The following is a 25,086-nucleotide window of genomic DNA, read 5'->3' on the forward strand; positions in this document are numbered from 1 at the left end:
ATCACTTTTTTTTTTCCCACTAGAAAAACACCCAGGACTTTATTATTCCCAATACAAAGGACAGGTCTTCGCAAGAGGAGGGAGCAAATTCTGCAGGAAGGAGGCCGCTACTAGCCAGTGATGAGTGGGTTCTGTAGGACCATGATGACCGAGTCCCTGTGCAGGAACATCTTGAAGATGTAGTAGTCCTTGTTATCTGGCTTGGACTTCTTGCCCTAGCCACTCTTGGGGACGTTGGTCCACATCTCTTTCACATTCTGTAAAACCATGTTGCAGTGCCTGTTGAAGGCCTTGACGCAGCCCAGGAGCTTTTAGTTGTTGTGACAGTTGATGAGCACCTGGGTGTTGTTCTTGACTAACTGCGTGAGCACGGAAAAATGACCCATGTTTAATTCTTCCTCCTCCCACTTCTGCAGCTCCTCTGGGGTCCTCTCGCTCTTGCGGTTGTTGAAGAGACTCATGGTGGTAGTGGCTGTGGTTGCAGGTCAAGGTTAAGTCCAGTAGGTAAGGCAATATCTCTGTGGAAGTTTTTCCCACACATTCTAGGATTCACTCTGGACTAACTTGGCATCTACTCCTAAATGAGTGTTTCAAGAGATTTGGTGTACTCACCGATATACATTGGGTCATGTAGTGAAGAAGTGGAAATGTGTGGAGAGTGAATGAGATATTTTCCTTAAAGAAACTTTGGATCCTTCTACCAGAAGAAAATGATTGGATGCCGGATAATCAAAACCCAACAAATGCTCACTATGTTTTTTTTTTTTTTTTCCTTTAAGGAGCTCACAATTTAGTTGAAGAGAAAAAATATCTGTTGTATCATATACAGAATGAAAATAACATAACTGAATTCAAGTTTGTATGCCCAATGCACAGTAATGGCAATCACTGAGACATCAGGTAAGTAGTAAGGAAAGATTTTACTTGAGACAGCCAAACAAGAGAATAGAGGGCAGGCCATGAATCCATCTCTCTGAAGAGTTGAGGTTGGGTGTATTTAAGGATAAGGATGTTATGGGATATATAGGTAGAATGGAATATGCTGAATTGATATAGGGAAAAGGAGGGTGTCTTCCTGTATAAGCGCGCACATTCAAGAATCATGTCTCTTCATGGGACGTATGCAAAAACTGGCAATGTAAGCATGATGAATGGGGAGGAGATCTTGGTGTGTGTTATTGCAGAGGTTACTGTCATTCATCTTGCTCCCTTCTGCACAGTCACAAACATTCTTCCTGGTTTGTTCGGGTCTGAGCTAATCTACAATACAGGCTCATAAATCAATCAGATGAGCCAGAGTTAGGGTAGAACGGTCAAGCACTTGTTAATGTGTCAGTTTCAATAACTAATAAAAAATGTCAAGTAGAATTGCTGATAAATATATTTATCTTTATGATGATTTCTGTAGAGCAGGCACTAACTGTAATGGTTGTGAACACAGTCTAGAGCCAGAGACCCTGTGTTTGATTCCAGATCCTCCACTTGATAGGCTTAAATTCTTAAATTCTTTATACCACCGTTTTCACATTTATTCTAGTATCTACCTTAACTGGCTATGAGTTAATACCTATAAAGCACATAGAGCCTTGCTGACATATAATAAGCATATAAATGTTAGCTACTATTATTGTTATTTGAAAGGACAGCTATTTCAGTTGGAATAAGGCTAAGAGAAGCTATGAGAAATAAGAAGATCATTCAAGTAGAAACAAACTGATGGCTAAAAGTATGAGGAAAGGTACATTCATGTTCAAGGAACAGTATCCACAGAAATCACAATACAAAAACATAAGAATGTACCTCTCAGAATCTTTGTGAAGTGACTTTCTCATTCTACTTCATTTCCTTGATATCTTTTCACTTTATATTCCTGTTTCTTTAGATCACTTACTTCCTCATCTTTTAAGACCCATTCTAGGTTAGGAGGTCTTTTTTTTTTTTAATTTTTTTATTTATTTATGATAGGCACACAGAGAGAGAGAGAGAGAGAGAGGCAGAGACATAGGCAGAGAGAGAAGCAGGCTCCATACACCGGGAGCCTGATGTGGGATTCGATCCCGGGTCTCCAGGATCGCGCCCTGGGCCAAAGGCAGGCGCCAAACTGCTGCGCCACCCAGGGATCCCCCGGTTAGGAGGTCTTATTGAAGAGAGATCACTCTCTAAAATTGTTGCCAGCCTCATCACCCACATTTTGAATGGAAGATGTAATATTACCACAGGCCAAGTTACAATCCTTCCTCACCTTCATTAGTTCTCTCTTCCCAAGGGTTCTGATGATTTTGTGTTTAGGTTCCACAGATATTCCTGAGTACTCACCTTGCTTGACTTCTTTGAATTATTTTCTCCCGCTAATAACCCAGTCACTTTCTTCCAGAGATGTTCCTTTTTCAATGTTATGGTGAAATGATCTATTCGAGTTGCTCCTGTATCGATGGTCATTCTTTCATAGTCTACTTTCAGGTGCCTCCTCTTGTGCTCTTATATTAATGCTTGCTCTTCAAGTTCTTTCCTGGGCCACTTTCTTTTGCCCTTTCACTTTCTCCTGCAAACCAAGTATAATTCATGGGCTAATGGCTCTCAGATCTGTATTTCCATTATAGTTTTCTCTCCTGAGACAAATATCTGTGGAGGCATCTCCCAACATCTCCTATCCAATGTCTAAAGAAAATGAAAAATCATAGTAAACCTAAAATGGGGCTATTTATCTTCCCAACAAATCTATTTCTTTCTCTCTGCTCATTATTATCTACCTAGATGTATGGTCTTAAATCAGGTTTTCATCCTTACCTTCTTTGTATTATTAACTTTCCAAATGTCTTGAGTCTATTCCCTTAACTACCCTAGAATCACAATCTCATCCTATCTATATCCCCCTGCTCCCCACTCCATTCTTGTAATTGCTTCCCAAATGGTCATTCTGACTCCAGGCTTGTTCCTCTCTGACCTATTATCCATAGCTTTTTTTTTTCCTTTTTAATTGTCTTCCTAATGATAAAATTTGATTAGAGCATGCCCCTGCATGAGGTTATTCAATGGTCTCCTATTGCCTTCAAGTAAAATCCAAAAGATTACAGGCTTCTTGACTTCATTTTTAGTCCTTTTTATATTATTTCCTCTGTTTTGCCCTGTTTTTAGTCACTAAACCCTTTTCTGCCCTTTAGGCTTCTATGTGTACTGTTCTCTCTCTGCACTATTTTTCTTCCTTTCTTTGGTTAAATCATTGTCTCTTTGACCCTTTCTAATCCTTTGTTTCCATTTCACTAAACACACTGGGTTTTCCACATGCTTCTGGTACCAATTTATTTTAGTCTCCTTTAAGAGCTCTTTGTCTTCTAAGACCAAACACTTTGTTGTCCTGTCCTGGAATAATCAATGAGAACTTCATGATTTCCTAACTAGTCTTCTTCATCATCCTCTCCATTCAACATTGGTCCTCTCCATTTCAAATGATTACCTTTCATCCACACAACTGTCCATATTAAATTCTGGGAATTATCCTTGATAACTTCTTTTCTGTTACACACATAGTCAATGAATCTCCAGATTTCCTGATTTTACTATCTAGATATTTCTCAAATGTCATCATGTTTCCCTCTATTGCTGCTCCCACTGTGTTTAGATCCTCATCATTTCTGATAACAATGACAAAAATAGCTAACACTCATTTTTATGGGATAGTGCTCTTCAGTGTTTTTATGGACTATTTTAGTTAATTCTCACAGAATTTATCTTTGAAATAAAGACTACTATTTTTGTCTTTATGTAGATCAGAAACTGGAGGGTCAAAAAAAAGGATACTGGAGGGTCAGAGAAGTTTGGCAACTTGTCTAAAGTCACACAGCTACTCAGGGTTCATGCATTTTTAAAGGGGCTCTAAAATACAATGACAAAGAGTCCTTTGTTTTGTAGTGGTTACCCTTAAAGTCAGATTACTTGTACTTAAAATCTTCCTTGCACTTCTGTCAGAATATGTCACATGGCCTACTTAAAATCCTGTTTCTAGATTGAAATCATTAAAAACATTTTCTGTGACTTTTTCCTGCTGGCATTGATGTTGCCTTTCAAAGTGGATTTGGGTCAAAGAGTAGTCATCAGCCACAGTCACTAAAGGCAGAACACTCTCTTGTCTCTCTTCTCTTTATACAGTGGCATGAGTATCCTTAGAGCTTTGAATCCCCAAACTCTGGAAGGGCTTCAGCAGGCTTAATATTTTGTTTTTCAGCCCACCTAAAGGAAAACTCAAACAGTGCCTCCACTACATAGCCACACTCTCATTTCCCACCTTATCCTCTCTAGCTCATTAGATGTCCACTGCTTGCCTCCCAAGCAGCTTTCCTAATTATGTCGGTGGCGCACAGCTTGTCTTCTTAAAGACTGTGTTTTTCACTCTGTTCGTGCCATTTCACTGGAGAGGAAATCTGCATCTGCGCTCCTATGGAAGCCATAAGGTCACCACGTGAAAACTTGGAGGGCAAAAAAATGTTGTCAGTAATGAGATCTCAGGCATTTGGAAAGTTCACAGGGTCCTTTGTACAACACTGAAGAATCCCTCTGTTTCCTCTGGTGCTGTTTCATGCTAATTTCAGAACACCAGCCAGTATAAGGCATCTCAACTCAAACTTCAGTTCACAGTGGAGCCCCTTTCATCCTTTTTTGCAGCAAGGCAGTTAGATTTATCTTGTTGATCTGTGGAAAAAAAAGGAATGAAAAAAACACAGTCACATGAATATAACAGATGGAACAAATTGAAGGGATTGCTCCTACCACTTTTCAACCTTATTAAAAGGAGAAGAGAAAATTGTTTTTCAACGGGGCACCAATTATTATGATTATTTAATATTTAAAAATTATGTGACATTCTAGAAACTTTAAGAATTGCTGGTATAGGCTGAATAACAATAATACCAGATTAATTCTATCATAGTTACAGGGTTTTTGTCATCACTTCGCTGGTGACAAAATTGATTTTTGATTCTTGACTCCTCTGGTTATATCTAGTTAAGGAGCAGGTCCCCATACTATACTATGAATATACTATACAGAGAAAGTCTGGGGATGGCATAAAGGAAATAATTGACTCTCTGACCTCATGCTGTTGCCACTGCATCTTATTTAAACTGTGACATTTGATTAGTGTATCGATTTGCTCAGGAGATTCTGGAATCACACTCCCAAAAAGTCCCCTCATTATATTACCCACTGTCCTAGTTTTCCAACACTGTGTGATTCTATCTCTAAGAGTGTGCCTTCACAGTACAGGAAAAAGAAAACATTAGTAAACTTTATGATAGAATGGATTCTAACTCCCCAGATCCAAGTTTTTGATTTGTAGAATCAAATAAATTCTAGCAAAATTATGGTTCAAATCCCCCAACTCTAGGCTGTAGAGTAGCTAAGGTCTTGCTCTTGCTCTTTCTTCATTAATCTTTTTTTCAAAAAGTATTTTTGTATTGAGAAGTGAGTCATGCCTTAAATTTGCCAGTCTAACAAGTCTAACAAGTAGGAAATGAACGTTGATACTGTTATCTCCCTGAGGCTGTCACATAAGGTGTTCAGCAATAGGTCCTTTGTGGCTTGAGTAGTTGTGTCATAGGGCACAAACCATCAAATCCACTCTGCTGTGTTATTTTTATGTATTTATTTATTTTTTTAGAGTGATAAAGAAAAGGGGTGGAGTGGGGGGAAGGACAGAGGGAAACAGAGAGACAGAATCCTAAGCAGGCTCCATACTAAGTGTGGAAGCCATTGTGGAGCTCGATCTCACAACCCTGAGATCATGACCTGAGCTAAAGTCAAGAGTTGGACACCTAAATGACTGAGCCACCCAGTTGCCCCCTGTGCTGTGTTATGATTTAGCAGTCATGTTGGTTCATAGCACCAGATCATCTATTTTTCAACTTGCTGGTGTCATCCTATAGAAGAGACCTTAGTATAAAACTATTTGTGGAATTTTAGCATATAAAGGGTATTTTAAATAATAACTTGAAAAAATGGTGATTTTTACTTAAGGATTATGATTTTGTCTAGTTTCTCATTTAATTATATCATTTCAAGGGACACCTGGGTGGCTTAGTTGGTAAGTGTCTTGATTTCGGCTTAGGTCATGATCTTAGGGTGGTGAGATAGAGCCCACATCAGGCTTCATGTTCAGCATGAGTCTACATGAGATTCTCTCCTTCTGCCCCTTCCCCCAATTCGTGCCTCTCTCTCTCTCTCAAATAAATAAATAAATCTTTAAAAACTTATGTCATTTCATTACTATTGCAAGGTTAAATGATATAGGTCTCAGTTATTCCTTTTTGTACACTTAACTACCTACCTGACTGCTCACATTTTAGTTGCAGCATTACATACTATTTCTTTGAGGAAGGTTTCTCTGACTTGACTTGACCCTGATCCCCACCCTTTCCTGCCTATACCATTTTACACTCATCATTACTTTCCTTTGTAGCTCTTATCAAAAGTGTAATTATATATAGGCTTGCAAATTTACTGTCAGTAATTTAATGTCTGTAATTTTCCTAGGAAATTATGAGCATAACCAGTGTGGAGCTATATTTATCTTGTTCGATAGTGTGAGACAAACAATATGTACCTATAAATACTTACTGAATTTATAAATTATTTCCAAAGAGATACTTAACATTTAACCCAATGCATTAAGCATAATTCGTAACAGGAAACTCTTTCACTCAATTCTAAAAATTTGGAAGAATAATTACAACGGCTCCCTTAGAGAAGAAAAAGGTCATCCACAAAGGAACAAGAATTAAGAATGAGTTTAACAACTGATTTATTAATGGACACTTGAGATACTAGAAGTAAATTGCACAATATTTTGAAAATTCTGCAGGAAAAATATTTTAAACCTAGAATCCTATACCCAGTTAAAATTGCGTTCAACTTTGAAAGTAAAAAAAAAAAAAAAAAAAAGACATTTTTGGTTATTGGAGAAGTTAAGAAGTTCATCATTTGCAAATTTTTTTCTACAAAGATTAATGAGGATATATTTTACTAACCCAAAATAACTATATACCCACATACATACACAGAGTATGCCTTTCCCTGTGCCAACACATTAATCCCCAAATTAAAAGTTAAACCAGAAAATAAAACCCAAAATCTATATCTGGAAGGTGTTTGAGCCAGATTTGGGCAGCTATTGACATACTTGGGTATGCAGAAGAGCAAGTTTACAGGCTCTTGATGTTGATAATACTTTAATGAATTTGTTCAAAATGGAATGGTAACTCATAACTTATAAAGGAGGAAAATTATAACTTATAAAGAAAGAAAAATCTGTCAATCTAACTATAAAAAGAAAGTGGAGGGAGGAAAGCAGCAGAAAAACATAGTATAAAAGGTATCAAGATAAGTTCAAATATATTGTTAATTAAAATATTGAAAAGAAGACACGGAGGAGAGGATGGTCATCTTGTTTTCCTATATTGACATCATTCTTTGATGGTGGAGGAACCTGATTTGAATTGACTTAAGTACATTTGAATTTGTCTTTTTACTACTTCCTCTCTCTTCCCAAACTACTAGCCTATTATTCTAATTAAAGAATTAAATTAAAAAAATTAATTAAAAAATTATGGCATCAAAACTGAGGTTTTTGAATAACAAATCACCCTCCTGATCAAGAGTTAACCCTTGTTTTAGAAAGGTGTGAGCAGCTTTTTTTGGTGTTTTTTTCCCTAGATATTCACACATTTTATATATCTATATATAAATATAACTATATTATATATTTATATATAAATATACATATAACTGTATATATTTACATAGAATCATATTATACATAAATGTAAATATATAAATATAACTATATATAAAGCATATATAAAACTATATATATAGTTTTTATATATTTATATATAGTTTTATATAAAATTGTTTTTTTAATATATATTTATATATAGTTTTATATATATATGTGTTTTTAAGAGAGAGAGTGAGCAAGTGGGAAGGAGAGTAGGGAGGGGTAGAGAGACAGAATTTTAAACAGGAGACAGTTCCATGCTCAGTGCTGAGCCCTGTGTGGGCTGGATCTCACTACCCTGAGATCATGACCTGAGCCAAAGTCAAGAATTAGATGCTTAACCAATTGAGCCACCCAGGTGCTCCATGTAACCAATGATAACAGTGAATCTTTAATTTATCATATAGATCATTTGAATGAAAGTATCCATTGTTGAATAGTACTAAGACTAATTAAGGATGTTGATTACCTACCCACGTCAGTAGGTTACAGTTAAAAAAAAAAAAAAAAAATGAGTCACAGAAGTCCAAAACATTGTCTACAGAGGAATGAAAGGTTTCAGAAGTAGAAAGTGCTAGGATCAGAGTTATGATAGAGATAACTGATCCTGAGAGCAATACTTCAGAAGATTTTAAAATAAAAAGATGTAATTAAAGAATAGCTAGGGAGTCTGAATATGAGATTATTTAACACTTAGTGGAAATGTTAATAAAATAGTTTTTTGAGCTTGAGTTTCAAGATAATTTTTTTTAATTTTATTTTTTTCAAGATTTATTTATTCATGAGAGACAGACACAGAGAGAGAAAGAGAGAGGCAGAGACATAGGCAGAAGGAGAAGCAGGCTCCTCACAGAGAACCCAATGCAGGACTTAATCCTGGACCCTGGGATCACACCCTGAGTTGAAGGCAGATGCTCAACTGCTGAGCCACTCAGGTGTCTCTCAAGATGATCTTAGAATTTAGTTTTTGAGTTTATGAGAAGTAAAGACATATTCTTTCTAGAGCAGTTCTTCCTTATATGACCTTCTGATTCAAACAGGACACACACAAACTATTAAAAATACCAAATTAAAAATTATGAGATATTTCTAAAATTTTAAAATATATAAATTAGAAAATTCTCCTCTTCAATTCCTTTTGCCTTCACATTACACAGTGAAGTTCAGATTTTGCCAGATTAGTTGACTATAATAGGAATGTTGATTTATTTGACTGGACGTGTGGCAACATTGTTTTGTAAAAGGTGCTCATACATGATAGTTAAAGAAGAGAAAGTTCTAGAGGGTTTTATATCTCCAAATTGAATGAGGTATAAAACTTAGTCAACATTGGGTTAATTCAAATAATTTTCACACATCCTGTCTTCTGCTATCTTTCTGTAAGAAAAGAGAAGGAAAGGTTCAGTTTTGTTCTTGTTATATTTGAACTAGTTTCCTCTCTCAAATAAACCCAGCAGGTAACAGTTGATACAGATGGAGAACCAAGTTTTAATTACTGTCAATAGTATTGCCTTCTCCACTTTGCCAAATGCTGCATGTTCCTGGCAGGCCAATCGGAGATCCTTCTCTTTTAGGCCTGCTTCTGCCTAAATCAGTGTGCATTTTCTTTGATATTCCCACAGTGTGCACAATATACCCTGGAACACACACTGCTCAGGGTAATATGTCTCTAATGCGCTGAAATCAATGGGAACACAGCCTTTTTTGCCTGACAGTGTTGTCAGGGTGTATTATCTGGTTTAGGCTGTGGCTTCAGTTCATAGCAGTCGTCAGTTAAATTTCCCTTTCTGAAGCTGAGCAAAGTGTGGTAATGTCACAGCCACAGGCGACTGCCGTTCATAGGACGGTTACTGGAGAAGCATAGCCTCCTGGCTTGTCACACTGTATATATCTCAGGGTCTTCTCTTCCTTCCTAGTCAGAGGTTTCCAAGAATGTTGCCTGGAGCAGTCATGGGATGCAAAAGAGAAAGATTTTTGTTCTGCACTTAGCAACATTACCACACTTCACACTCAGTTTCTGATAAGGGAAAATTTAACTGACTTGCTCTGAACTCCATCTATCAGATAATACACTCTGACAGGGCTGTGGATAAAGGCTAGAAAACCTACTAATTTATATTTCATTATCTCTGCACTTGGCTTAATCTGTTATCTTTTGCTAAGTGTTACAAAGATGACAAGGAGAACTGAACTGAGAGGGGAAAGGGGAACCCTGACCCCACAGGGGATGCGGGAAGGCACACTAGATAATTCAGCTTCCTGCGTTTAAGAAGCTGCATGCCAGAGGATAACCTTGGAGTCTGTATCTAAGATTAGAAGATGCAGGGCAATCCCGCACAGGTAGAGAGTGAAGGGGACATTACTGTGCATTAGAAAAAAAATAAGGATATTGGAAATGTGAAATAGCCCATGTTGGTGCCCAGATACTTCCTAACCCCGGTCTCAGGTGTTATACTCAAGAACCAGAAGAAAATGATGTTTATGGTACTTAGCCATTGTTACTGAAAATGAACCTTTTAAGTACAGATATAGGTTCATTAGAACCAATGAACTAGTAGGGGTATATAAGGTTCAATTAACTCAGGGAGAACTCTGCTTCCCTCCAGTGCAGAGAATGGCTAGTTGTCATAAACACTCCTGGAGGTGGAAGCATGGGGCTTAGTTTCCAACGTCAATGCAGGAATGTAGTGGTTCAATTTGGAAGTTCTTTACAATAAGGATAAACTCACACTGGAATTGTCCTAGCTTTGAAAAGGAATTATAAAATACAGATACTATAAAATAAAGATAATAAGTTTAAGGGACTCTCTGGAATTGTGCTGAAGGATATTCTAGGCACTTGCTAATATTTATTTGTCAGGAATGAGGTCAGACATTGGGAACCTGAACATTTGTAAAACTTTCTTAGATCCTTTCCTTTTCTCTTTAAAAGAGAATCTTGCTGGCACCTTTGAGAGATGGTCTCCTGATTATCTTTTTGGTCTATGTTGAGAAGAAGCGTACAGATAGGAGGGTGGGTAAATGCATACAGATTTCAGTTCAAGGTGAGCTTGCTCTGTAAATTATTCTAAGAGGAATTTTAGCTCTCTTGGGGACATGTGCTGAGCAGAGAGCATTATGAATTGTATATCTTCTTTCTCAGAACGAAACTGTACTTCTTAGTATGTAGTAAATAATTCCTACCCTCAGAGCTTCTGCTTTCACATCTGTAAAGTGGAGTGGTAAGGAGGAGTAAGAAGATATACTTTAACCATATTTTAGGGATGAAAAGTATCAAAAAGGAAGTGACTATAATCACAGAATTTTAGAGCTCAAAGGAACCACAGAGATGTTTAGAAGAAAAGAACTAAACCAGGAGTGAGGATATGTGGATTTGATCTTAGCTCTGCGTTGATTTAATGCATGTCATGAGAACATACTTTCTTTCCTCTGAGATCTCAGGGCATCTTCTATAAGATGATAATATGTCAGTAACTTATTTCTGAGAGCCCTTCTGCTTTAATTCCTTACCGTGTTATCTACAGAAATGGGTATCTGCCAGGGTTACACTGGTGGTTGATGAGGCAACCAGTACCAGAGTCTCTGTTCTTTGACTCTCTTCCCATTGTTTCCTTCTTCTCCCTTTCTTCCTTCATTCTCTCTTCCCTTCCCTTCCCTTGCTTCTTTCCTTCTTTGTGGTCTGTTTTTATTTTCTAAGTTCATTCAAATTCTCAAAATAATACATTAAAGATTCAATGTTGGGTTAGTAGTCACAATAAATAAATACTAGTTATTATAACGTAGCTTCTGATAGATTCTTTATTTAAATTTTACTGCTTTAAAGTAAAACTTTACAGTTGTGAAGCAGCTACTGAAACAACCCTATATAAATTTCAAATTATGATACTGAACTGCTGACTTAGAATCCATGAATAACAGTATGTTATCTTTAAAACTTGTCTTTCTCTAATGATGCACTTCAAATAACCATATAAAGCTAATGTCAGCTCCCCAATTTTTCTGTTGCCACAGATTTGGTGCCCTGATTTTAGGGATTGTTGTGAAACCTCTGGCTGAGCTTTCACAGTTCTGCCAAACTGACGCAAGCCAGCTAGACTCACTCAGTTGTTTTGGCAACTTTTCCAGGGAACTCCTATAGTCCCCCAGAGGAGGCAGTGATGAGGACTTCATCATTTTGATTTCTCTCCACCTCCTACACACAGCCAATTTTGGTCCAGGGGTGTGTGTGTGTGTCCTTGAATGCAGACTGGGAAATGGCCTTCCTGCTGTTTTATAGTTGGTAGCTGTCCTTTCTATTAAATGCTGCTATTTTTCTGTGTATAACCTTTTTTCCCCCCCTTTGGGGAACTCTTCTCTCAAAATTAGCAAATAAAGTAGATCCCACAATCTTTCACTTAACTTCCAAGCTAACTCACAATTTTGATGTCCTGATGAAAACCATATAATATCATTTGGGAACACTTCTCCATTCCTGATGAGTTTCTTTTCTGTAAGGGAGCTCTATAACTACAAGTATTTCTCCAATTCACTCTTTATTTCATCTTTGGAGAGGTGAAGAGGATTGTTTGGCTAGTAGTATTGGGAGCAATAGCTGGGCTTGTGTGGCTCAGCTGCACCTTTGGTTTCTCTCTTTCTCTCTCTTAATCTAGTATTTCTGTCCCCTAGATTTGGGAGCTGGAGTGTGAAGTCAGCTTGTGCCTAATCTTGCCTGTGCCTAGCATGAACAATTCTGCCTAATTCTGGGATTTAGTTGTGAGATTTCTAGGATTTCATATTAAAGGTCATCTTCCATCTAGTCCTTGATTATAATAATGGTGTACTTGTCTTTCATGTTGTTCAGACCTTAGGTGGCAAAGAGGGAAGTTAGTTGTTGAAACCCTCTTGGAGAAAGTATCTACAATACAAAAAAAGTTTAAAATGATGAATTATCTTAACTAAGTGAACAAACCCTTAGGGATCATCTACTAAGTGCGGAGGCATGTTCGTTGTCATTGAGAAAATAAAGATGATTAGGCATAGTCCCTTTCTTAAAAGATTCCAGAGTTTAATAGGGTTGATTTATAGGGAAGACTAGAGACATCAAAAAAGAGGGGACATACTAAGACACGCAGATATTCATCTGTATCAACAATTCTAAATTATCTAGGAGTGTGGGATACTGGCAGGGAGAGGAAATGAAGGCAAAAGATAAAATATCCAATTATAAGTAGATTCCACTGGTAATTCACTTAGCCAACTATTTCACTTTTTCTTGTAGCTATCTTTAAGAAACTTGTTTCAAAAAACATAACTCTTCACAAAAATATAACTTTTTCTGTGGACCAGGAAAGTTGAGTTTAAATATATAGCAAGTAAAAAAAATTAAAGAGATAAATGTATAGCAAATAGACAAATGAAAATTGAAGAATTAAAAATATAATTTTTAATTACATGTGCCAAATTAAATGTTTTGGTGACTAATAAATAGGCAAACAAACTAGCCTCATTTTCCTAATTTACAAAGTAGGAGTCAGAGCAACCAACTTGTAGGTTTTTTGTAATGATTAGAGCTTAATGAATTAAAGACCTTGGCATGAAGTCAACGAATGATTAATAAATAGTAAATTATTATTTATATTATGGCAAACATCTGGTTTGGATTTGAGTAACTCCCTGAATCTGAAACTTAGTAAAAGTCTGTGTGTCTTTTGCAAAAGCAAATGATGTACACCTCTCAAGCTGTTTTTGAGTTGTTTTTGGAACAACATAATCACAGCTGAACATGATCAAAATTTAGATAGGAGTAGATTATATTGGGATTGAGGTCAGAGGATAAGAGTAAAATAAATTGAGGAAAAGGCAGAAAAAAGGAAAATGTTAATTTATAGATAGTTAATCAACTTGAAAACTTTTTAAGAATGGACTTTTTTAAGAGTAGATTTTATTTAGACAAACGTTTATCACTTAAATGTTCATTGACTTGGATCAAATTTTCTTTGCCTCTGAAATTTTTAGCAAAAATTATTATCATCTTTATTTCTATTTGAAAAATCCTACAAAATACTAGGAGTTACAAAAACAAGTGTTACCATATCAATTAGAATTCCTTGTAGACAACAGTTTTTCTATTCCATGGAGAACAAGGGAAAATTTGTTCTTTGAGTGATACAATTGAATATTAGAAAAAGTAAGTATAAATTGCTAAACTCTAGTTGGAAGATTTTATCCATTGGCCATGATTCATGTAAAGGCATATGCTTTGTTCATAAGAGCACATAGGGTGATGGAGAAGGGAGAGAGAGAGAAAGAGAGAGAGAGTATAACATTTACACTCTAAAGGAGCTGTCACAATACTATTTCACTCTCTGCTTTCTTCCTTCTCTAACTTGCAAAATTCAGTAGTATTTTACTTTACTTCACATTCACTCCTAAAATTATATTAACCCACAAAAAGCAGAGGTTAAATTTTGTTTCTGGTTAGGCTGATTATTATCATTTTTAAAAGATTTTATTTATTCATGAGAAACATAGAGAGAGGCAGAGAGAGAAGCAGGCTCCCTTTAGGGGGCCTGATGTTGGACTTGATCCCAGGATCCTGGGATTATGACCTGAGCCACAGGCAGACGCTCAACCACTGAGCAACCCAGGTGCCCCAAGTCTGATTATTTATGGACAAAATCTCTTGGGGTGCTTGGGTGGCTCAGTCGGTTGAGGGTCTGACCTTTGACTTCAGCTCAGTCATGATCTCAGGGTTGTGAGACTAAGCTGAAAGCCTGCTTAAGACTCTCTCTCTCTCCTTCTGCCCTGCCCTGCCCCCCCAACTCATGCTCATGCTCTCTCATTCTCTCTCAAAAAAAGTCTTATTAGTGGATCCTGATGAAATCCTATGCCATGCATCATGCTCCATTGTGGAGATTTGTGAGTATTGCAATTTTTAGCCTTATATATATGATGGTGAGGGTACCCCTAAGCAAGTGTCTGGTCCTAGGGAACAACCCCATGTACTCATTCAGGGACAATGAGTTGCATATGATGTGTTGTAATTTTTAGTCATGAGCTGTCTCCTTGAATGCCTTCTCTGACTTTCTAGAGAGGATTTAGTTGAGCATATATTGTGCTAGAAGTAAGGGTTACTCCCATTCTATGAAACCAATAATATATTCCTCAAAGAGACTGCTACAGTTAATCTCCTGCAAGTTTATAATTCAAGGAATGCAGTACTCTAGAATAAAGAATTATTGAAGTACTAGAAACACTGGATGCATTTGATTCAGGGCTTTTATGTTAGAGCATACATGTGTGCATGTGCAGGTTCCTGCCCTGCCACACTTTAGATCTGCCGTTATCCATTCATGTATAATCCATCTAATCACATTATAATCACTCATGTGTCACGTGGGCATGCCCCCTTTCTCCCACAGAGTCATTCTCTACTCTCTTCCTAATAGGGAGGGGACACAATTGCTTCAGCCTCCCCTAAGCACTAGTTCCAAATGTTTCGTTTATCCTACTATATTTTGGCAAGGAAAGTTTTATAGACAACATATGTCTAATTGGGAAAACCTTAGTGGCTTAACCAAGGAAATTTTTTTACTCATGCCCATTATATCTCACGAAGACATTCTACTCCATTCACACATTCAGGAGACATATTGATGGAAGTAACAATAGTTCAACCTGTGGCTTCAGCAGTCATTGTGGAGGGGGAAGAGAGAGAGTAGGTGAAGGTTTCATACTGCTCTTCTATTTCAGTTTCTAAGGGACACATATAAGAGGTTTCACTCACTACCATTGGCCAGAACTAGTCATGTGACCCCCCCTCACCTAACTTCAAGAGGACTGAGAAGTGTCATCTTCGGTGTAGCCAGAAGGAAGGAAAAGAGATATTGGTGAGTGCTGGTAATTTTTATTATACAGGACAAGCCAAATGACTGGCTGTCTTTGGTTGAGTTTCAAAAGACAAAGCCGCTTTGGTGACATCTCCATCATCCTTAAAGTTTTAAAACTTCACTCTTATCAGGATTTCCATAGCTGGTCAGATTCAGAAAACTTACCCATGTTAACTAAGGTCGAAAGACTGAGGTATAAATTACCTTTGTCATCAAGCTAATCAAAAAACAAACACAAAAATACACTAATACATTTTGGACACTTGCTTCTAAATCTTATGGTCTTTTCATACAGTAGATACTAGCAGGCACAGGAATGGGAACTGTGGCTTATTAGAATATGCACCTTTCGTAGGTCTTTCTGACTGCTGCGTCACCTTTTTGGGACCAAACCATTTTTGTCTACCCTTTAAAACATCTTTTTCCAATATTAGAGTAACTAGAAAGCTGAGTAAGTGAACAGAAGTTTACTTCTTTGGTAAAAATAGAATCTGAGCAAAAGGAGGTGAAAACTCATAAATTCCCAATCCCACTGTGATGATGTCTGGTGAGTCATTCATACCCCACAGCAGAGTATACATATCTCTCAAATGACTATATTCATAGCTGCTATACACAGCATTCTTCTCTTTTTCCCTCCTTCCCTGTCGCCTTTCCCTCGCTCAGTATTGAATTACTATAGCCACATGATCAAATTTTTTTCCTCTTTGGGCATCTTCTTTTATGTTTCACAGTAATGATAAAATCAAGCAGTTGATTAGATTAGGCTTGTTAATTTACCATTGTATTCTGTTCTGTCTTCCTGGACACTTCTATTAGAGTTTGGCATACCCACCTAAGACTTTTACATTCTGGTAAAGATATCTATACATGATGACTGATAAGCATCTATGAATTTCTTGTATGTGCCTGGCATTATTATAAGTACTACTCATAGATCAGTGGGAGAGTAAGAAAGACACAGTTTATATTCTAATATGGGAAGATAGACAAGAAACAAACAAAATAGATAAGATGACATGGCAAATATTGATAAACAAAGCAGGCACTGGAGGCGGAGGGAGTTTGAGAGAAGGCTTCACTTGAGAAGGTAGTATTTGATTCCAACATGAAGGATGTGAAGCAGCAGGTGATGAGGAAGACAATGGTAAGAACTTTTTATACAGAGGGAATAACAAATGGAGAGGCCTTCAGGTAGAACCAGAACTTGAGAGGGTCACAGAGTGAGTAGTATCCTCAGAGGAGTTTCAAGCTTCAGGTGGACTAGAGTTTCTTAATCTCAGCCTTATTTACATTTTGAGCTAAATTATTATTTGTTGTAGGAGATGATATTGTTCACCATAAGATGTTTAGCAATAACTTTGGCTTCTACTTACCAGATACAAGTAACATCTATGCGGCTGTGAAAATTAAAAAAAAAAAAAAATGTCTCCAGACACTGCCAAACATTCCCTGGAGGGTAAAATTGCTCCTGGCTGAGAATTACTGAATTAGAATGAAAACATAAAGGGTGTGCAAAGCTCTATCTATCTATGACCTGTCTATCCATCACCTCTCGCCCTACTACCTAACTTAAAGAAGCAAAAGTGCTGATTTACAGAAGCTTCCATGTTGCCCTGTTTCCCATCAACTGCCATGAGGTGGAATGGTGAACTGCTTTCCTCCACATCACTAGTTGCTGGAAATTAGGGTCTTGAGGTACTCAATCATCTCTAGATTGGCCTTCTTGTTGTTAGCCTGTTGAGACTTTTCAAGGAAAGATTATAAGACATTTCTCCAACACAAGAAACTCTGGAATGCTCCTTTGGGGCATCTCTGGCCTCCAGGTCTTCCAGGCACAAAAGTAACCTATAGTTCACAGCACAGTCCTTCAAGTCAGATATCCCATCTATTTCAGGCATGTTAACTGTCAGAAATTGGCCATATTTCCTTGTTTCCAACCTCATGATTTTCTCCTTGGATTCTCTACACTTTATTGCCCAAAGCAATATTGTAGAAAGTTTAAAACTGCCTGGTCTTCACTCATCATTCACCATTTTAACAAGATCATAATATGATCGACTACTATCGATTTGCCTTTAGATCATGATGTTCTAAGGAGGCAGGCTGATTAGGTGTCCAGTGATTCATTGATTGTTAAATCTCAGGGTTGGTTCTCAGCTTTGGATGTTGTTTGATTCATCTTCCTAGTGTATCAATCCACTGTCCTTCCTGGGAGATTAGCTTCTTTGATTGGTTTTGAATATGGTTTTATGTTTGATTGGTTTTCATCTTCTTTTCTAAAACTGTTTTTCTTTATTTATAAAGGGAAGATCTTATCAGACAAAATGAATCGGTGATGCCCTATGGTTTCATCCTCGTGTGTTTAATGCTCTCTTCATCTGTTCCCATTAAGAAATCTTGGAGATTTACAGATTTATTATTCTGTCAAATACACTTTCAAGTAACATGGACAGAGAAAGTCCTTACTATTTACAGTCATTCAAAAAATGTTTTCAAATATTTTACCTGCCTTCCTGAAGATCTGTACTTGGTTTGTATTTCATTCATATTATGTTTATAGATGGGGAAACTTCATTAGAATCCCAATTTCTATGAAACACTTAGGACTTTTCCATCACTCTCTCCTCTGATAAAAAGTGATTATATATTTCTACCCACTGTCATGTAACATGTGTAGCAAGAATATAGGTCCATGCCTCACTGACTTTGTACTTGGCCATGTGGTAGATATGTAGGTGATATGTTACACTCAATGGTCATTTCTGAGAAGAGGATGTAACAGGCATCTGCTGTTTTCTCCTGGCTCTTTTGATTCTCTCTCTCTGACACAAGAAAGGACACATCACACTAAAGGGTTGCTGCTTTAGCCTGGAAGCCTAGACTGAAAAACACCTGGTAGCAGATACAAACTAAGTTGTCATCATGGAGCAGAACTGTAGCTGTGGTCTCACATCTACTGACTCATCACATGAAAAGAAATAATATTGATTTTTGGAAGTCACTTAGCTTAATTTATTGTAGGCATCACCTAATGAGAGTTGAAGAATTCACACTCACTTCTGATAGAATAAAGAAACAACTCAAAAGTCATAAAATAATTTAGAAAGTCTTGTAGTCTGTCTGTATGATAGACCATATCATAAGCGAGCATGAAATTAAAGCCATGTTTAATCAAACGGATTGACTTTATATCTTAATTGTTGGTAATGATCATGTTCCCTCAATTATGAACAAATAAAGTATTTGGCTTTGTATAAGATATCCAGCTATCTTTATATGTTGATTGTGTACCATTTGCTGATTGCCTCATGTGTATGGGAATAAACTTTTTATATGTTAAGACTTAAAAAAAAAGCCAACTCTCTTTGGATGTGAAAATTGCAGGTTCAAATGAATGAAGTAGAAAGCACAGAATAGACATGATTTTTCTGTTGAATAATATTTGCTTATTCATTTGTTTGTTTTAATAGATGACCGCTCACCAAACCCTTAAGATGAGTGAGGTACATTACTTAGGTAATTTTGCATTACCTTGTTGTATCATCAGAATCATTGTGAAAGGTGGTTTCAATTTAAAACTGGATTTATAAGGTCAAGTATCTCACCCAGTTTTATAAAATTAGTAAGTTGTTAAGTCAGAAATGACTTGTGTATTTTAGATCCCTGATTTTAGGGTCCCAGTTTCAAAGATTTTTATTTATTCATGAGAGACACTGCGAGAAAGAGAGAGAGAGAGAGTCAGAAACATAGGCTGAGGGAGAAGTAGGCTCCCTGCAAGGAGCCTGATGTGGGACTCGACACCAGATCCTGGGATCATGCCCTGGGCCAAAGGCAGACACTCAACCGCTGAGCCACCCAGGCATCCCAAGGGTCCCAGATTTTAGAGCCCTGATCTCTTAACTGCTAATACACTATTTTAATTGTGAGAGGTGGTAGCCAAGTTGAAATCAAGGAGTAGCTTTTGACTTAGGATTCACATTGTGTATCAAGAATATTATACTGTAAATCTCTGTTATTTTCTCTCTCATCATAAATAACCAAATATATTGAGCATCTAATATGAGGTAGATCTTTTTCCAAGTGCTGAAGATATAACAGAAGAAAAGAAAGCTAGAGAAATTGCCTTGGAGGGAGAGAATCTGGTAGATATTCAATAAATATTCAAGTAAAGTTTGCATTGTTTTTCAATGCACCAAAATTATTAAATGAGAAACATCATTTTTTCTTATTTGAGATTCTTCTCTCCTAATGTGGGTATCTTTTATCATACCATAGCAGGACATTTCACTATGTGATTCAGGTTGAAATGCTGTATTTTGTCTAACACAGGGGAAAAGGAAAGTCATGCTTCTTCCCAATGACTGAGACAATGCACCTGGCCTTGGCCTGTGTTGGGAAGCTAGATGGTTTGCTTCTACTGTGTATGCATCTTCCCTTTCATCCCCGATCTATTCCCAAGTTCATTTAAGAGCAATGGGGCAATCTTAGAGCAGATCTGAACATCTTAATCTTTATAAGATCTCTTGCCCCCCCTTGTTAAATTATGTGATATTGCATTCTTCATTATAATAGAAATCTAAGAATTCTACATTTGGAGATTAATTAGATTTTTAAGTTTTCTCTTTCAATATTAATAATATGAACTCTTTTAAAAAGGAAGTATGGTACAGGAGCATTCTTCATGCCAGATGCAGAGTCTGTTTATACCCCTTTTTGCAAACTGCCTAAGAACAAGCCACTTATTCCATTAAACTGTATAGTAGTATGGAAGCATACTTATAGCATATAGTAAATTGAGAGATTAAGTAGTCCTAAAGATTTTTTTTCTGAGACTATTACACTGCCTCCAATAAATACTAAATTTAAGCCAAAATCTAAACAAAAACTGAATAAAGTGAAAGACAAGTGACTGTTACTTCTTTTTGAAATGCCAAATAACTCAATGAAGCATTGTCAGCAGGTATTTGCTTTCCAGTTTTACATTGAAACCATTTGAAGACTGTTTTTCAAAATCATGAGAGTGACCTAGAAGGCCACAATCTCACTTTAGGATCATATCAAAAACTATAATATTGGATAGTTCATCCTGCATGGATGAAAGATAACTGTAGGTTTTTAAGTTGAGTTGGATCTAACAGACTTTCTGCTTGGGAAATATACTTTTCTTTGGAATTCGAGAGACCTTTATCTTCTTATTTTTGCCTTTAACATGATCTCTAAATAAACTAATTGGATTTTTTTTCTGGGTCCAACAACTTCTAAGTTCTCAGATATCTTAGTCTATAGGCAATTTTACTCAACAAATTTTTAGTCCAATGTGTCTTAGTGCACATATACCCCCCGCCACCCTCTCCCCCCCAATAAAAACCAACAACTACCTGGAATGAAATACAAGAGTACAAGAAAGTCAACAAGAATGTATTTATTGATACCTTTAAGGGGATTCAGGTAAAAATGCTTATATCCTAACCATGAATGTTTCACCTAATCTCAAAAGGTCCAGTGGCCCAATAAAATGAAAACAAAAAAAGATAATAAATTCTTTTTGAGAAGCTATTTTTAGATAAGTAGATCCTGTGGTAAGTCAAGATCTGCAACAAGTTTTGGTTTGAGATAATCCAAAAATCATGTATATTTCATAATGGTTGAGGGATATTTAGTATTTTAACAGGAGATATACTTCTGAATTATTTGCCAATAATTCAGGCAAATATTACTATTAATCTTCATTCCCTGACCATCAACTACTGATTGCAAGGAGAGTGAACTAGAACAGTAAGTAGCTGCTGAAGGATGGGTGACAGATAATCAGGAAGGTGGTAAATTCTTAAACATGAATCTAATAAGTTTACCACATGAATGCTATTTGAGATCCTATGAAACCAGAACTCTTCTCACAGGATAATAATAAGGGCTCTCAAATTTAATTCAATGTATAGTAGCCTAGTTTCCACTGAAGGACCCAAACCAACATTTCCTCATTCTTAACTATTTGAGAATCTTTGTATTCACCTTACTTTAGGTCCCAAGTATAGGTAATCTGGATAGTAAGCCATCTTCCAGTTGTCTTGCAAACTTTGGGTAGTAAGCCATCTTCCAATTGTCTTGCAAACTTTGTGTGACAGCCTTTAGTTGATAGGCACATTTTAATTGTTTCTGTTCCAACAAATGCTGACTCTTGTATTTCACTCCAGTTTCTTTTTGTTTTAGTAATCCAACAGAAAAATATTCAAGTTTGATAGCTGGTTTCCAGAGAGACACCATCTTCCACCTATGGGTTCCAAAGATAATTCCATGAAGAATAATAAATGTCCAGAAGCCAAATGTAGTATGCTATTGGTAAGATTGGAAATAGAATTTAATTTTTATCCAAGTGTCTATCATGTTCCAGAAAAACATTAATGAATTTGATAGAAAACTAACATTATTTAACTATGCTCATTTACAATTGAATTAAGTCCTTAACATGAACTTGTAGTTTTTTTCTTAACGAAAAGCCTCATAGGATTCTCACATCTGTGTCCTAAAGAGAGCGGATTTCAGGAGAGTAATTATCAGTGGCGTGGCTGCCATTTAAATATTTAGTACACATGTTAATTTTTGCTGAGTCATTGGTTAGTTTCATTCATTTTATGGTTTGGAACTTCAGTCTATTGTTCTACATCTGAATAGCTATAAACAGGAACCTGGCAGATAAACACAAAGCCTCATCTGATTGATGTCAGCACAGCCTGCAAGGCTTCAATTGATCTGGTTTCTGCCTAATGTTTCAACATCTTGTTATACCATCTTCTCTTAATTCTCTTGTTCTTGCTATGCTAGCCTGCTTTCTATTCCTAGGACCAATGCACTCTTCATTGCTTTAGGTATTTCTCACCAGCTGTTTCCTCTAAATGGAAAGATCTCACTAGCTTTTCTCATGTCAGGCTTGTTATCCTTGTTAGTTTCAATGTCACCTTTTGTGAGAGACCATTTTGCTTACTCTAATTAAAGTAACTATTTCCCTTTGCTTTCCTAGCTGTTAACCTATTTGTGTGCCCTTTGATGGATCTGTAATTACTTTTTCATTTTATTTGTCTGCTTGCTTTCCATACATCTTCTTGATTAGAAAATGTCAGCATCGGAGAGCTCCAGTAAGGGTGACTTAGAAGGAATGTGACTTTTGGAAGGTTGGTTGTAGCAGTCATGTATGTTTAGTGATCATGGGTAATAGATTTAATCTGACAATACAGGGCAAAGGATAAATCAAGTGGCCAAGCAGACAGGGCTACCCAGTGCCCATTTTATGTTTCCTTTACCCAGGAAGGTGAGAGTTACACCAAGTCAGAGGAAAGCTAGGCCTTTTCTTTCTGGCTCTTATCCTCTGACAGCCCAGATGACTTCATCATCAACAACAAATACTAACATTTGCACCTTAAGTCTCACATCAAATGGATCCAAATGACTGGATTCCAAAGATTGAATGTCTATACATAGGGTCTAATGTATTCTAATGTGAAACTTACATGAGATTTTTTTTTAATGGTTTTTCAATGGCAGTCCTTTCACACTTGTAAGATCCATGAGAACAGGGACTTTGTCTTTCTTTTCCACTTAATCACCAAAGACCAATATATGCCTGAAATTCAGTAGGTGGACAGAAAAATTAATTGCATACACACATAAATGAATGGACAGAATTGATGGAAAAGTGAAATAGCCATTTGGCATTCTTCTTTGGGTATCACGTAGATACAAGTTTTAGCTTTTAGTATTCAAAAGGCTAAATTTTGTCTTTCAACATTAAATAATTCTTTATTTTCTTAACTGTGGAGCCTTTTTCACCTCTTCTTACATTCTCTCCAAGATTCAGGCATATGCTTAGTCAAGAAAAGAACACTTTGCCTCAGTGGGTGGGCTGTGTCCTCTCAAAGCTAAAACTGACGGTTTACAAGTATTGCAAAAAAGCAAATTATCAGGGTAACGGGAACAGACTCAAGCAATGCCTTCTGCCAGATTCTCTCCATATCTGGCCCCTAGTATAAGTATGTGCCTGGGGGTGTGGAAATGGAGATGTCTTGAATGCAATGTATCTAAAGCAGCCTTTCATAAAATCATACAAGTATAGTAAGGAAAGGCATTCTTATGTTTCTTCTATATCCCTCACATAAACCCAAAGAGGGCTTCCCTCCATGGGTTTAATTAAGCAAAAACACTCTGACCTGTCAGTCAGGGACTGGGTTCATCCTAGGGCACTGACCTCCTTTTCTGAAGTGTCCCAGATGAGGCTGCCAAGTTTCATTCTGCTCTAATTAAAAGTTGTGAAAATATTTTTTTTACGTTTATTATTTTTGTCTTGAATATATTTGTAATTTTATCTATTTAGGCATATTTTTGAATTGCCTTTGGAAACTGTTTCTTGAGACAGTAATTATTCATCATGTAGTAAGCTTATTTCTTAGTATTGGAATATTACAGTAAAGACCATGTTTCTACCGAAAACTTAGAATTTTATATCTTTACTTTTCCCCACCAAATTAAGAATATAGTTTATCTTCACAGAATGTCTGAGGTAATTCTTTGCTTCAGTGTTTCCTTATGCTTAGATCACTGTTTACTTATGCTTAGATAAATAATGATTTATTTCTGCTTAAATCACTGCTATCACCTTTAGTTATCTCAGCTGTCAATAAAAAAATAAAAATCTGTCAATACTAAGTCATATTTACTTAGTATATGTCCTCAACTCCTACCCCAGCCCATTACAAAATAAAGCTAGAGAGGAAGTATTTTCCCATGTAACTGCTCTTATGCTGAGAATGTCATCCCCAAATTATGCTACAATATTAAAAAACACAATATATAAAAAGGTTAAAGTTCGTATTTTTGGTATCTTTTGTTTAGCATCTCAAGAGATAGGAAAACAAATCACTGACCTTCCAAGATTACAATTTTGAGCCAAACAGTCATAGTGAGTGGTCATAGGTGGGTATGTCAAAGCTTAGGAGCTGCTTCTCACATGTAAGACTTTCTGGATAGGTGAGTTCTGAAGGGCCAATATGATGAAATGATAGTGACTCATAAGGTAAAATTTATCAACAGATGCAAAGTGTGAAGTTATTTGAACTACCACCAACTTCCTGACAGTGTCTGTTGGAGTCTATTGGCATAACTATCACTTTTGTCTGCTTTACTCTGGGAATCAATCACACCCTAGTTGGGCATTTCCAGAATTTTAACTGAATCAACAATGTTTTATGATTTTCAGTTTGGGCCCATAATCTCTCAACCAGTAGCTCATGTATATTAGTATTAGACTTTATATTTTTCTTAATCCTTGATAATTTACTAGGCAACATTTGAATTTTGTCCACTTATTTCATGTGAGACCTTTGGTTAAGTTTCTCTCTGCAGCCTTCCAGACAAGAAACTCAGTAGTCTTTAAGACTTCCATCCTTGCATCCTTAC

The 25,086-nt window shown here is 36.7% G+C and overlaps 1 long non-coding RNA gene and 1 pseudogene across 1 annotated transcript in view; one reads left to right on the top strand and one right to left on the bottom strand.

Annotated features, from left to right (window-relative positions):
* LOC140636319 (uncharacterized) overlaps positions 1–21,978 on the top strand; it is a 38,494-nt gene extending 16,516 nt beyond the window's left edge. The window contains exons 2-4 of the long non-coding RNA XR_012033595.1: positions 780–900; positions 15,500–15,636; positions 21,850–21,978. This is a non-coding gene — a long non-coding RNA (uncharacterized lncRNA). The remainder of the gene's footprint in view (positions 1–779; positions 901–15,499; positions 15,637–21,849) is intronic.
* Positions 111–461, bottom strand: LOC140636318 (small nuclear ribonucleoprotein Sm D2 pseudogene; annotated as a pseudogene).
* Positions 21,979–25,086: the final 3,108 nt, after the last annotated feature.

This window comes from Canis lupus, chromosome 7 (genome assembly GCF_048164855.1).
Source record: "Canis lupus baileyi chromosome 7, mCanLup2.hap1, whole genome shotgun sequence".
NCBI lineage: Eukaryota > Metazoa > Chordata > Mammalia > Carnivora > Canidae > Canis > Canis lupus.